Raw genomic sequence first — 14,781 nt, 5'->3', positions numbered from 1 at the left:
CACCAGTAGATTTTTGAATATAAGTTGTGAAAGTGCATATCCTTGTCTTGTTCCTGATCTTAAGGGGAAAGCTTTCAGTCTCATCATTAAGTATGATGTCAGCTGTGGGCTTTTGGTAGATACCCTTTATCAGGTTGAGGAAGTTCCTTCCTATTCCTAATTTATTAAGCACTTTTTTAAAACATGTAAGTGTATTGGATTTTCTTCTATGGCTATTCTTCTGTGGCTATTCAGATGATCATGTGGTTTTGCCCTTTATTACTATTGGATTTGGTTTGCTAGTACTTTGTTGAGGATTTTTGCAACTACACTGATAAGGAATATTAATCTGTAGAAGTTTTAAAATTTTTATTCTCGTGATATCTCTGTCTGGTTGTCATTTCAAAGTAATACTGACCTCAAAGAATGATTTTGGAGGGCTTCCCATCTCTCCTATTTTTTGGAATAATTTGTAAAGAATTTATACTATTTCTCCTTGAAATGTTTGCACGATTTCACTAGTGAAGCTATTTTAGCCTGGGCTTTTCTTGTGGGAAGTTTTAAAATTACGAATTTAGTCTCTTAACTTGTTATAGGTATATTCAGATTTTCTGTTTCTTCTTGAGGCACTTTGGGCAATTTGTATCTTTCTGAGAATTTGTTGATTTCATCTAGGTTATTTAATTTATTGGCATACAGTTGTTCATAATATTCCCTTATACTTCTTTTATTTCTGTGAAGTCAATACTGATGAACACTGTTGCATTCCTGATTTTAGAAATTTGATTCTTACCTCTCTTTTTCTTCATCAGTCCAGCTGAAGGGTTTTTTTCAATTTTGCTGATCTTTTCAAAGAACCAACTTTTGGTTTTGTTGACTTTCTCTATTGTTTTTCTATTCTCTATTTCATTTATTTTCACTCTTATTTCCTCAGTTTTAAATCCTTGTAATGCTAGCTATTACAGAATTAAGGCCAGTCTTATGTCAGATTTAGTCAATGTACAATTTGGCAAGGCAAAGCTGTATTCAAGGGACTGATAGAGTATTCTTGACTATTTTTCATTCCTGTACCCCAACCTCAATTCATGGTGTTCACAGGTTTGAGGAGATCCTCTGTATTTGGATTCTTCACAGGAACAGAACCAACATGATATCTCTATATCTATCTATCTATTGAGAGATTATCTATCTATGGATATATGTATATATATCTTTTATATAATATATAAATAAATATTCATTTACTTATTTTAAGGAATTGGTTCAGTTCATTATGGAGGCTGGGAAGTCCAAAGTCTGCAGGGTGGGCTAGCAGGCTGAAGACCTAGCGAAGAGCCAGTGTTGTAGTTCAAGTCCAAAGACTGTCCACTGGCAGATTCTCTCTTGCTCAGGGAAGGTTAGTCTTTTGTTCTATTCAGGCCTTCAACTGATGGATGAGGCCCACCCACATTATGGCAAACAATGTGCTTTACTCAAAGTCCACTGATTTAAATGTTAATCTCATCTAAAAATACCCTCACAGAAATATCCAGAATAATATTTGGCCATGTGTCTGGGCACCATGACCCAGCCAAGTTGGCACATAAAATTAACTATCATATTTTCTAAAGAGGGTCATTCTTCTAAAAAATGTATTGGGTGGGGAATAAAAGGGAATCAGAGCCTCAGAGTGTTAGTGTGGAGGTAGTAGAGGTCTCCAGATTTTTTCTTTACCACTCCTGAGGAAATGAAAAGTTCAGAAAAATGCGTAGGTCCAGGACCCAAAGTATTTTATAGCATTCAAGATTTACAAGCTGTGCCTCTTTCTTGAATTTCTCTTCAGATTGGACATAGTAGATTAGGGAAGTTTTGTTAAAGGGAAGAGAAGTGGAAAGGGCAAGTAACTGCATCTGCAATTATTATTATGTGCTGACCTCAATTTTAGAATACTTTAAAAAATGGAATGTTGTCCATTTGTTAAAATGATAAAGATGATATTTAGGACCATGTCAAAATATTTAAAACAACACTATATTAAAATGTCGATGTTAAAACATTACATATTTAAGCAAAAATTGAAAGAACACAAAGATATGATAATGGACATAAGGTTTCATTTGGGGGTGATGAAAAATTCTAAAATTGTGGTGATGGCCATACAGCTGTGAATATACTAAAATCCATTGCACTGTACACGTTAAGCTGGTGAATTGTATGACATGTGAATTATATCTCAATAGAACTGTTATAACAAAAAAAAGTACACAAAGAAATAAAAGCATTTGTTATAGTGCTGTAGAATTGTGGGCAAAATTCCCTTTTATTATTATTATTTGGCCACGCTGTGGCAGCTTGTGGGATCTTAGTTCCCCAACCAGGGACAAAAACCATGCCCCCCGCAGTGGAAGTGCAGAGTCCTAACCACTGGACTGTCAGGGAATTCCCAAAATTCCCTTTTAACTTTTGTGCAATAATAAATGATTCTTTTAATTTAGGAGTGAGGTTTTTTATACTACTATAACTTCAAGCATTTCTATTTTTCTCTTTTTTTTCTTTCTGCATATTGCACATTGTTGTATATAACCTTTTTGTGCATATTAGGCAAAAAATAGTCTTCCATTATGTCTCCAAATAATGTTAATATGACATTCCTAACAATTAGAGAGGATGATGATGTACACATTTTATGGGTCTCAGAATTTATAGAATTGTGGGTTCTTAGTTTTTGGTATTTCCAAACTGGCTTTCTTAGAAAGCAAGAACCAGCCACCAAAGTAAAACATCATAATGAGAAACAAAATGTTATTTTGTATTCTCTCCTCCTCACATCCGAAAAGGAATCTATTTCAGAGCCTGTTGAATAAATGATGCCACTTCTCTTAAGATTAATTTGTGAATTTCTCACAGGAGACAGGAACAAGCCTTGCATCTAGCACCAAAGTACACTGAACCGTATTTTTAATGTTCAGACAATACCAGGGTTGTGAAGAGAAAGAAAAAGGTGTTGCATACTCCTTCTTCCCCCCAAACTGATGGAACACCCTTTCCCTTTTTGCTCTGTGCATAGGGTCTTTTGGTCCCCTGCCTCTGGGTTTCCTCTGTGGGTTCATCACTAACCAGGCGTTGTTTGCCCAACATTAGCTGGTTGGGCTCAGCTTGAGAGCTTCTTTGGAGAAGATTGTGCGGATACAATATCTTTTAAACAGCATTTTTTGCCGTATCTTTTACAACTTGCAACATCAGACACACAAGGGGAGGAGTAAGAGGCCCAATAGGGCTGCAGACCAGGCAAGGCCAAGAATACACGGGTAAGGCCACTAAGGATAACAGAGCGAATAAAGGCAGCCAACTGGCAATGAAATGGTGGGCTAAGAACAGAAGAGGGACTGACGAAGGAAGATGGGCTGAGGGAAGGATGGTGGTGAAAACGGGTGTAACCAAGAGGAAGAAAGGTTGAAGAAGCAGGATGGGCCAGGGACCTGGGCGAGGGGAAACACCGGAGGGTCAGCCTCAGGGAAAGCTGGGGCTGGGTGGAGGGGTGGGGAGAAGAGGGCGGGCTCAGCGCATGCGCCTGAAGCACACTGCGGCGATCCTGGAGAGGCGACGCTGTCTGGGCATCGGCGCTGTCTGGGCATCGGCGCTGTCTGGGCATCTGCGCTGCGGCTGGAGGTACGGCTGGTCCTCTGCCTGCTGTCCACTGCCACCTTGGTCTGCTCTTGCCACCCTGGCGCCGCGAACTCTGCGCCGCCTCTCCCTTCACCCTGTCTTGGGACGGCCGGCGCTAAGAATTCATGCTATGACCTTCGATGCAGCCAGGAGGTAAAGGAACGACATAGGGGAAGAACATGGAGGGCGGCGGAGGGAACTCGGCCCAGGGGGATCCTTAATTTGTGTGTTCTCCCGGTTCACGAGAGGAAAAAATGGGGGACAGTACGCGCCTCAGACCTACAAAAGGATGTTGAGCATTTACTTCCCATTGTGTAAGTAATACAGACTTCTTTCCATTAATCAGGGTTGAGGCACCTGGGTGTCGGCATTTTCCATAACGTTCCTTGCTTTAAAATTTTTTGGAGTTCCTCATATGCAGTAGAAGGTGTATTTAAAGGTCGAGGTTGTAGGACTAGGAGATTATGATAGCTTTCTTTGCCTTTGTTCAGTGTGGTGGCTCTTATTACGGAATCCGAGGGTACTCTAAGCCCCTCCCTGAGGGTCGGGACGGATTCTATCTGGATCTGGCATCTGCTCTGCAAGCAATGACGTCTTTTCCGTATTCCACTTCCTAGTTTATCACACCTACCCCCATTAGGGAAGGCTGGTAATGGCTCTCCTTGATTGAGCACTGGGGCACAACTATAGCAAGAAACACATCCATATATCATCAGGCACTTTTATATAAAAAACTGAGGTGGGAGGACAGACGCGGTGCGCACGTGTATTTGAGAGTGTGGGGATGCGCGGCGCGGTAGCGTGCAGGTATGCAGTCATCCTTTGGTAACCGCGGAGGATTGGTTGCAGGACCCCCGCGGATACCAAAATCCGCGGATGCTCGAGTCGCCTATGTAGAACGGCATAGTATAGTCAGTCCTCCGTATCCGCGGAGGGTCCACTGTATTTGAGGTCTGATGTCTGTGGGGGTGGGGTGGGGGGGCGACCATTGGGGAGAGCGGGAGGTACGCACGCGCAAGGCTTGGGGCAGGGGGATGGGTCGAATGCGTATTAAGGAAAGCAAAGTTGCCGGTAGTTGATAGGCGCGGAAGGGAAGAGTGAAGGTGCACATGCGCATTCGAGACGACTTTGTGACGGCTTTAACGGGAGGGGAGAGGCGCGCATGCGTATTTCAAACGGAATGACGGGGAGGGGAGGGGAGGTGCGTAGCGTACGTGTAATTAAGATTGCAAAATGGCGAGGGGGGAGGTAAGTTGTCTTTTTGCTTGGCCATCTTGGGCTAGGAGGGTCTGCAGAGGAGCAGATCGACCTTTCTAGTTGGGTGAGGGGGTTTAGCCTGAGTTGGAGTTGTCTTAGGCTGTGGCCAGATCCACCAGATAATAACCCAGAATCTTAGCCCCTCTCTGGCCTATAGATAATGTGGGTTTAAAAATGCGGAGGCGATGATGACTTTACAAAAGGTTACGGCAGCAGGCTGTGTGTAGGAAATGCGTAAAACGGGAGCACTTGGAGACAAGGCCACATTCGGGCAGTACGCCTCTGGAGGGCTCTCTGTCGGACTTGCAGATCGTGGGCCGGTGTCCTTGGCTCTGGACACGTTCTCTCATTCCATCAAAGTAGCAGAACCCAGCGGTTGCAATATTGCGAGAACCTACTGATGGTCAGAAGCCCTTGGTTTTCTCCCCTTGAGGTTGTAGGGGTGAGGATTTGGCTGTTTCCAAGTGCTTGTTCCACTTTGCTTTAAACCTAGGATTTAGGCAAATGATAATGGTGGTATGAAGGTGACCTCGGTTCACACCCTTTCTTCTAAATTATTTTTTTCTGTAGAACTTTGAGCACGGTTTCGTGTAGGGGGACTATTTTTTTTTTAGGCAGCAGCACTGTCATGGCTCTTAGAGGGCTGTCAGTAAGGATCTACTGTTAATTGCTAAAACTAGTAATTCAGCAGTTAGATATATAGAAGAAAGGGCACAGGATTCAAAATTGAGATAGGTCTTTTCAGTAATCCTAGCTGTGATCTCATACGGTCATTTTCCTTCTTTGGGCCTGTTTCCCTGTCTATAATAATAATTATGCTTAAACGTCTTTGGAGCTTAAACTGTGTGCCAAGTACTGGGTCTACATGCTTTTACACATGCCTTAACTAATTTAGTACTCTGGACAGTCTTATGAAATAGCAGTACCGTTATTCATCTTTTACAAGTGAGAAATTTGGGGGACACAGGTAAAGTAAATCCAAGGCTTTATATCCGTTTGAATGACTGAGACTGGATTTTTATCCAGGTACTGTGGCTTCGGAATCCTGTGCTCTTAAACATTATATTTATCCACCAAAATCATGGGGCAAATTTAAAGGACCCTTCTTTTATGGTTTCAAATTTTATTTGTAACTTATCTATGATGTATAAGAAAGGAGACCTGTTTCCTGATTTTTATTCAGTGCATTGTACAGGGTTACATATGTTGAAGACAAAAAGTAAAGAATTGGTTTGGAGCCTAGTGGGGTGGCCATCCTTACCTACCCTTGTCTTCTGTGCTTTTTGTTCTGCAGAGGGTTTAAAATGGCCGACTGCGGCAGGCTGGACACACCCTTCTTGTTTTGCCTGATTTGAGATCTGGTCTGACGCTTTGAGACAACCAGTCATTTACCGCAGTAGAGATTTTTTTCTTACCCATTATTAATATTTTGGTGTTAATACCAAGGTTCGATAGTAAAGGAGAGGGTACTGCTTTTCTTTCTTATAATAAAAGAGAATACATGGATTTCTTTTATTATTTGGTTGGGATAGATTCATTGAAGCGGAATTACTGTGTCAAAGGGTATGAACATTTTTAACACTTAATATGTATTGCCAAGTTTCTTCCTGAAAAGGTTGTACCAATTTTTACCCACACAAGCATTGAGTAGTATTTATTAAAAACATTATTTTAATGGATTAAAAAAACAGTATTTAATTTTGCATTTCTTTGGTTGTAAGTTTGGATTCTGTTTTCCTCTATATGTTTCTTAGCAGTTTTATTTTCTTCCATGTGATGTTAGTTCATGTCTTATACTGATTTATCTGTTGGAGTTTTTAGTTTAGCGTTTACTATTGTTATCTATTTGAATGTGTTTTGTAAATAAAGGCTCTTACTCAGATTTCTGTAATGTTAGAAATATGTACTACAGGTTATTGTTTGCCTTTTAATTTTTGTTTCTAAATTTTTGGTTAGTAGAAATTTGAAATTGTGGTCAAATCACTCTATCTTCTGTTTCGTGATTTTTCTTCCATTAAGTTTGAATAGTTCCCTCAATGTAGAAATTTGGTAAATACCCATTGTAGCTTCATCTGAAGATAACCATCAAGTATGAGGGAAAAAGATCCATAATTTCACCACCCAGAGATAACCAGTGTTAATAAATGTGTTCACTTTTTTCATTCTTTCTGAATTTTTCTACAGTGATCACATATTTGTACTATTTTATATGGTGTTTTGTGTTTATAATGTGCATTTTTCCATGTTAAACATTTCTGTGATTGTCATTGAATGGTTTCATGATATTTTGTTGTATGGAAGTAGCTTAAGATTTTCAGTATTTTAAATTATGTAATTAATGTCTTTTCATTTAGTTTTTATTGTTTATCTATTTTGAGTTATTTCTTTATAGAACAGAGTTCAGAATTAGCATTATTCATCAAATAGTTTGAACATTGTAAAGACCTGCCAAATAGCATTCCAAACGTTGTCAATTTTTGTACGCAGTCATTTAGGTACATAAAATTTTTTTACTTACTTTATATGTAAAAGAATGGTATCTTTGATTTATGGTACATTTCTCTGATTATTGCTGAGGCTGGACTCTTAAATGTTAATTGATAGCTCCTATTTCCTTTTATGAACTATTCGACTTGGGTCTGAATGTTATCTATTTGTAAGAGCTCTATATTATGTGTTCTGTGTGAGAATCTATTACCCCTTGTCATTTGTTGCAAATGACAAACCTCATTTGTTGCACATACACTCCTGGTATATGTTTGTTGCCATTGAGTATGAAGAAATGTTTGTGATTCCAAAGAAAACTGCTGCATGGAATACATGTCAAATTCTTGGTAGCCATTTTGAAATAACATTTATTTGTTCTTTAAATAGATAACCATTTCTTTTCATCTAAAAGGAAAGCACTGTTTGCTGTACAGCAGTGATGCTCCCTCGTTATGGGTGTGGGGAGAAGACATGGCAACATTTTGTCCTTAATAAGACATGGCAACCAAGTAGACAAGACACAAAACAGTAGTCCCCCTCCCCCCATCCATTCGGGGACTGGTGTTCTTTTGAATATTTATGAGTGATCTGGGGGAGGATATGGACATAGTGGAATGTTCACATTTGTAGATAACACGGAACTCTTTGGAGATGTAAAATGGTAATAGGAACAAACCACAACACCTGAGAAGACATTGTGCTTGTGGGCTGACAATTGGCAGAATGGAACAGGGTAGATAAGAGCAGTGTAATGACTTTAGGGGAAAATAGTATGTTAAGCATACAAAATAGTGGCCTCAGAGACATTGGGTCCCAAGACAGGGATCTCAGTGTAAGCAGAAACAATTTATTGATGTCATCAGCTCAATTTGCGGTTGCAGAGACAGAAGACCCATTAAAAACTTAGGCCTGGGGCTTCCCTGGTGGCGCAGTGGTTGAGAGTCCGCCTGCCGATGCAGGGGGCACGGGTTCGTGCCCCGGTCCAGGAAGATCCCACATGCCGCGGAGCGGCTGGGCCCGTGAGCCGTGGCCACTGAGCCTGCGCATCTGGAGCCTGTGCTCCACAACGGGAGAGGCCACAACAGTGAGAGGCCCGCGTACAGCAAAAAACAAACAAACAAACAAAAAAAACTTAGGCCTTATTAAGAAGCAGTATGTGACACACAAAAATTCCATCCTATCTTTGTATAAAATGATCTGAACCAAATGACCAGTTAACACTAGTAATCTCTCCTCAAGGAGTCTCTTAACTACCTCTCACTGAATTTTGAGAAGGTGGTGGGAAGAGTGTGTTACTTCTCTGTTTCATTTTTCTTATTTATAATATGGAGGTGATTTAGATTATATATTCTCAAAGGTTTTTTGGAGGGATAAGGTATCTTATTTTGGTTTCCTGAAACTGAGTCTGTTATTTGTGGTTCAAAGAATCTGTTTAATTATATTTATTAGTTAAGCCTTTCTAAATTATTATTCCCACTCCATGAGCTATATACTATCTCTTTTATATTTAGTAACATTCTAATTTTATTTTGTCAGTGAAAGGGGGATTATTGGATTTAGAGGTGTCAAGTGAGCTGTTACTTGCTTTTTGTTATCCAGTTATGCTGGGTTAATTCAGTTAGTTGTAAGCTCCCATGTTTCAGCATTTTGCTAGTTGCAGATGTTAAACTAGGCTTATGCGTGTGGTGGGGAGGTTGACAGATGTATAATAAGCAAAATGAAACAAAACAAAATGAAACAAAGCAACAACAACAGAGCTTGTGTTGTAGAGGAAGTGATTGGGAATGTCCTTTACTGGAGGTCTGTGCCTATCTTAAGGATGGGAGTCCCATTTTACGTCATGCCAGTGTCTAGTGCCCAAATCCATTTATGATCAGGAGTTAGGGAGAGCCTGGATATTAGAAATAGCCTGAAAGCATTTAACCTTTGGTTTCTACAATTTGTTCCTCCCCTCTCTTGATGTTACAGCCAGCAGCAGCCTGGAGCAGCACCCCCTGGAAAGAAATTTTACATCGGCCATTATAATACAACCTGATAAGTGTTACAGCACTTATCAGGTTGTATTGTAATTGTCTGTGTATATGCCTGTCTCCCTTCCTATGTTATCAGTTAGACTGTGAGCTCCTTGAGGGCAGGGACAGTGTCTTCATCTCCAGAGCCCAGCCTGGCACATTAGTAGGCCTCAGTAAATGTTTATTGGATGAATAAATGAATGACTCATCAACAAACATTTATTGTGTGCCTGCTAACGTGATCTCCACAGGCTCTGGACTGTCAACTGTTTTCTTCAAAATGCGTGTGGTCAGAAACTTGCTGTTTCTTTCTAGTTATGTATATATCTTCTCAAGGGTTTCTCATGAGATAATGCTATTTTTGTGTTTGCATTTCAGTCCTTGGTATTTACAGATGTTGCTACTATTGCTACTGCTGACAGTCTCTTCCTTGGTGGAACCTGGGTGAAAGCTGCCAGATCAGGAGCTTCATCCTCACTGTCTAGTGTTTGCTAAATGGTTTCTATTTGTAGACTCATCCCCTTTTCACTCCTCCTCAGGTCATCCTCCAAATGGTATTCCCATGTGGGCTCCACATTCTAGATCAGGGGTGGGCAAATACAGCCCATGGGCTGCCTGGTTTTGCAAATAAAGTTCTGTTGGAAAACAGCCATGCTCATTTGTTGATGTGTTGTCTGTGGCCTCTTTGACCTACAACAGCAGAGTTGAGTAGCCACATCAGAGACATGGTGACCCACAAAGTCTGGCCCTAGAAAAAGATTGCCTACCCTTTTTGGAGTATCACTCAACAGTCGTGGTTTCATTCCCCTCTCCATTCACCGGAGATAACTTTTAGCATCTCAGAAACTCATTTATTTACTTCATTCATTATTACTTATGACGAGTCTTTTTCCTGTTTTACAGATGGGCCAGCCAGGACACACTTCAAACTAGGAGACTGATTATAAGGCCTCCCCCAGGGTCCTGCAGTCAGTCAGTTATACGGTGTCCTTCAGCATCAAGTTTCGAGCTTCAACCCTAGAAATTAAAATTCCTTTTGTTATATCCTAACTTGAAGCATATGGACATTTCATGCTTTGGTACCTTATGCCTTGCCCCCCTCCTTCCTACACAGCTCTTTGCAATGAAGATATGGGAAATAAGGAATTAATATGAGATAAAGCAGAAAAGTAGGCTGAGGCAAATGTTTAGAGGGTCTGAATGCTAATTTTTAAACTGAGAAATGGGATTTCTGAAACATTCACTTATTCAGACTTATACAGGTAGTGAGCCTGCCCTTCCAAGAGCTTAGGGCCCTTCCCTCAACCCTCTCTAACCCACCGCACGTTGTCTTGGTAACCTGTCTGTGAGTATATTGTCATTCATTTCACTTCATTAAAGAGTTGGAGAGCTCCAAGTCTGATGCAAGAAATGTAGATCTAAAAAAGCAAAATGGAGAGAATATCAGATAGTCTCATTCTAGGAGTAAAATGGAGGGAAAGGCCTTACAGTGTTATTTTCAAGCTGCTTGCTGGATTTTTCCCAGGACTTCATTATGAAAATTTTCATACAGAAAAATTGAAAGAATTGTACAGTGAAAACCCATATACTCACCCCCTAGATGGTACAATTAACATTTTGCTGTATCTGCTTTATTGCATATTCGTCCATCTTTGTTGGGTGGGTTTTTAAAGTACTTGTGTTGTCATTCATTTTGATTTCATCTGTATCTGACCCATTATCGTACAGAAAAATAATCTCTTTTGATTCTTATCTGTATTTTCCAAGATGGTATGGAAACTGCAGCCTAACTACGTACGAGCAGATCTTCCTGGGAATAAGAGTCCTAGGGAGAGAAGACATTTTGTTTCTGAAAGAAAATGGCTGCAGCTCACTGTTGTTTACTGGAAATAATAGGCGAAGGAAAAATGGAAGTCCAGATCCAGTGTCAGTAAATCCTTCCAATAATATACTGCCCTGCACCTCATTCACTTCACTGGCTTTAGGGGGTGGGGGGCAGCTGGTTTTCTGAGCTGCTTCTGCTTTTTCTTTCCTTTAAGAATTGATGAAGGAGAAACAACAAAGTGATATCGAAGTGCCACTGATGTGATAGTCAGCATTAACACAACTCCTTGGAATTTTAGTAAATGGATTTTTAATTTGGACTACTGTCTAATATTCTTTTGGACCTTTTCTGTTAGCAATAGCCACAGAGTCAAAGGAAGCACCATGAACTGAAATCTTATTTATCTTTATCATGAATATGATAATGGTACATGTTACCTGTTTGTGTCTATCTCCCTTCATTTAAGTTCAAGGGCAGAGGCCATATCTTACTCATCTCCTAGTAAAAAATGTCTATATTCATAAAAAATGCAATATTACATTTAACACCTATCACATGGGCAAAGATTAAAAAATGTTATACTAGTGTTGGTGGGATATGTCCAATTTTAGTGTAATCCTTTGTAGGAGCAATTTGGCAATATATATTAGTGGGCAGAATAAATATTGCTTGCCCTTTGACCCAGCAATTTCATTTCTAGGGATATACCCCTAAAATATTCTAAATAAATTCTAAATATTTTTTTAAATGTTCTAAGGGTATTTTAAAAGATTTAGGTATGGGAATGTTCACAATGTTCATAGCAGTAAAAAAAAATAGAAAAACTTACTTATCCCTAAATAGGAATTTGAATAAATAAATTTTGGTGTATTCATGTAATAATACAACTTAGGCATTAAAAATGAAAAGTCTTGTAGATGAGTATATGGCTTGGAAAGATGTACCCAGTATATTAATTGAAAGGCTATGGTTTCATCTAATTTTTGTTAAATAAAAATTCATGTTTGTACACGTACATAAAAGTAATTGGAAGCATATACCCCAAGTGTTAAACTTTCTGGGATTTTGTGATTTTTACTTTCTGTGTATTCTTAATGTATTTCTGGAATTTTTTTTTCACAGCGTGTGTTTATGACTTTGAAAGTTAAGACAAACATTGAAACGGTTTCCATTTTGAAATATGCTGACCTGAACAGAAGTGGAATAAATGGGTTGGTTGAGGGGGCTGGAAACTGGAGCAGTTTAGTTTGGAAAAGAGCTGGGCCGGGTGGGAGTAGGGCATGGTGGAAATAAGATCTCTGTCTTTAGAGAAAGGCACTAGCTTAACTACTAACTGTTCTTGGCTCCTTAGTGCAGGCATTTCACGCATCAGGCTTTACACTTACTGTTTATTTCCCAATTAGACCCTGTACACATTCCTTTCCTACCCATGTCCCTCTGGGCTTTCATAAGCTAAATAATTGCTGGTGGCAGCAGCTGCTTATGGGTGTGCAGATCTTGCTCTAGTAACGGCTGCTTTACTTTATCCAATAAAGAGAAGGCTCAAACCCATCAAGGCTGCCTCCTCACCTCCCCCCACCGCCCCCAACACATACCACTTGGCATTACAAATCTTCCCCACCTATGGTGGGAGAGCTTTCTCCTGGGTCTCATGATCACTAGTAGATTATAAGACACTATTATATTTCACTGTGGGTGAAACAGTTAAAAATGAGCCCTGATAAACTGCTCCTTGGGTTTTCCTGGGGTTTGAGGGTTGCCTGCATCTCACTGCAATAACAGGAAACCTAGTTGCACTAGTTGGTGCTGCCAGCATCTAATGATAATAATTAATAGCCTGGGCTTTGGGCCGTCACTGAATTGCTAGATTTCTGGGTTGCTTTTCATGCTAAACAGCTAGGGACTGGGAAACTTAGAGGCAGAAGGCTGCTTCCTTAGGGAAGAAAGGACCCTTTGGGGGTCTTTGGCTTGTCCTGTGTGGGTCTTAGGTCTCAGAGCCCCATTCCTCATGGTTGAGTTTTGGAGGTAGGGGACTAGCCACGGGCCTACCTAGCTCCTTGTGATCCTTTTGGTAACCCACACAGGGACAAGATATGTTCTATTACTTTTCAGGTATGGGAAAAGTGAGTCCTGGTGGGAGTTGAGATTGTAAATGACAGGCCTTGGTCCAGAGCCCAGGGTTTTGTTACCTTTCCTCATCAGTGTGAACTAAATGCCATATGATGAGTAGATGGAGATTTAGTTCACTTTTAGGGGGGCCTTTTAGTCAGGAGTATGGAATAAAGGGTCATAATTGCCAGGCATAGAAGGGCCCCTAAGATACCAAGTTTACCTCCATTCAAAGATAGGATATTGATTGAGGTCTAAAGAGGGTAGGTAGCTAGGAAGATCAGCATTAGTTCAGATCTGAGTTCTAACACTTTGGTATAGTTACTTGGTGCCTCTGTACCCAAGTTATCTCATTTAAAATGGAGGCAAGAATCCTTATTAAATAATAATTGTTTGCATTGCAACAGTCTTTGCCAGATAAAGATAATTGTGATGCTAATAATAGTGCTTAGCAAGAGTGTAATCTGAGGTCCATGGTGTGGACTGGATGACTTGACTATGGTAAAGTAAAATTAAAGCTAGATCTCATACCTTAACTGTTCTTACATTTGTTTCTTCTTCCTTCTCCCTATCCTACAGGTGACACCAAACTCGATCAGAAACCATGCCACTGGTGAAGAGGTATATTGAGCCCTGCCTGGCCCAGTGAGGTTACTAGAGAATTGGAAGAGACTCAAATCAGCATCCTGCACATGGTTATCAAACCATTGTGAAGTCTTAGTAAGTGGTCAGTGGCTCTGGTGGGCTTGCCCAGTTAGTGGGAAGGGCCAGGAAAGGTAGTCTTACTAGGCCTTTCCCATTATGATATGAAAAAAGGTCTTAAAATATTCAGAGTACACTAGAGAGTACTGAGCCTAACCTCTTCTTTTCCCATTCTCCCATTTCTGCAGATGATATCTTGCCCAAGATCATAGCTAGTTGGTATAGAAAATGGATTTGAATCCAAGCCCAATACTGTGTCTTCCACCCAGTGCTTCCTCTAGATTCCATCTAAGTCCAAGGAGGCCATGTGAGACAGAAACATTTTTATTCCATACTGTGAAAGATTTTTATAATAGCCTCTGAGATTGTGCTCCTCTGATGAAGGAAATGTCCATGGTGTGATTTTTTTTATTATGCATAAAATCACCTGGGATGCTTGTTAAAAATGCAGATTCCTGGGCAGCCTGAAACCTTGTCATTGAGTCAAGAGCAACACTAGGACCTACCTGTCACTTATCCTGAGGCTTCCTGCCCAGTGGGTTCACCAGCAAGCCAGAATGAAGCATCATTGCCCTGGATGTCCTTGTGAAGCCGTTAGGAAGTCTTGGTAAGTTGGTGGTGGTTTCGGTGGGGTTCCCCAGTTGGTGGCAGAGAAGAGATGGTTGTGACGTGGCACTTCCCCCCTTCCTTCAACAGACAGTTATTAGGTGCTTACTAAGTGCCAGAGAATGTTCTAGATATTAACAAAGTCCTGCCATCATGGAC

The 14,781-nt window shown here is 40.4% G+C and overlaps 1 long non-coding RNA gene across 1 annotated transcript; it reads left to right on the top strand.

Moving 5' to 3' along the window:
- The first annotated feature begins 3,563 nt into the window (after positions 1-3,563).
- On the top strand, positions 3,564-14,461 carry LOC125963135 (uncharacterized). Its single transcript, XR_007474949.1, has 3 exons — positions 3,564-3,777; positions 13,894-14,034; positions 14,205-14,461. It is a non-coding gene; the product is annotated as an uncharacterized LOC125963135 (long non-coding RNA).
- The last annotated feature ends 320 nt before the right edge of the window (positions 14,462-14,781 follow it).

This window comes from Orcinus orca, chromosome X (assembly GCF_937001465.1).
Source record: "Orcinus orca chromosome X, mOrcOrc1.1, whole genome shotgun sequence".
Classification (NCBI taxonomy): Eukaryota; Metazoa; Chordata; class Mammalia; order Artiodactyla; family Delphinidae; genus Orcinus; species Orcinus orca.
This window is presented reverse-complemented; position numbering and strand designations above follow the sequence as displayed.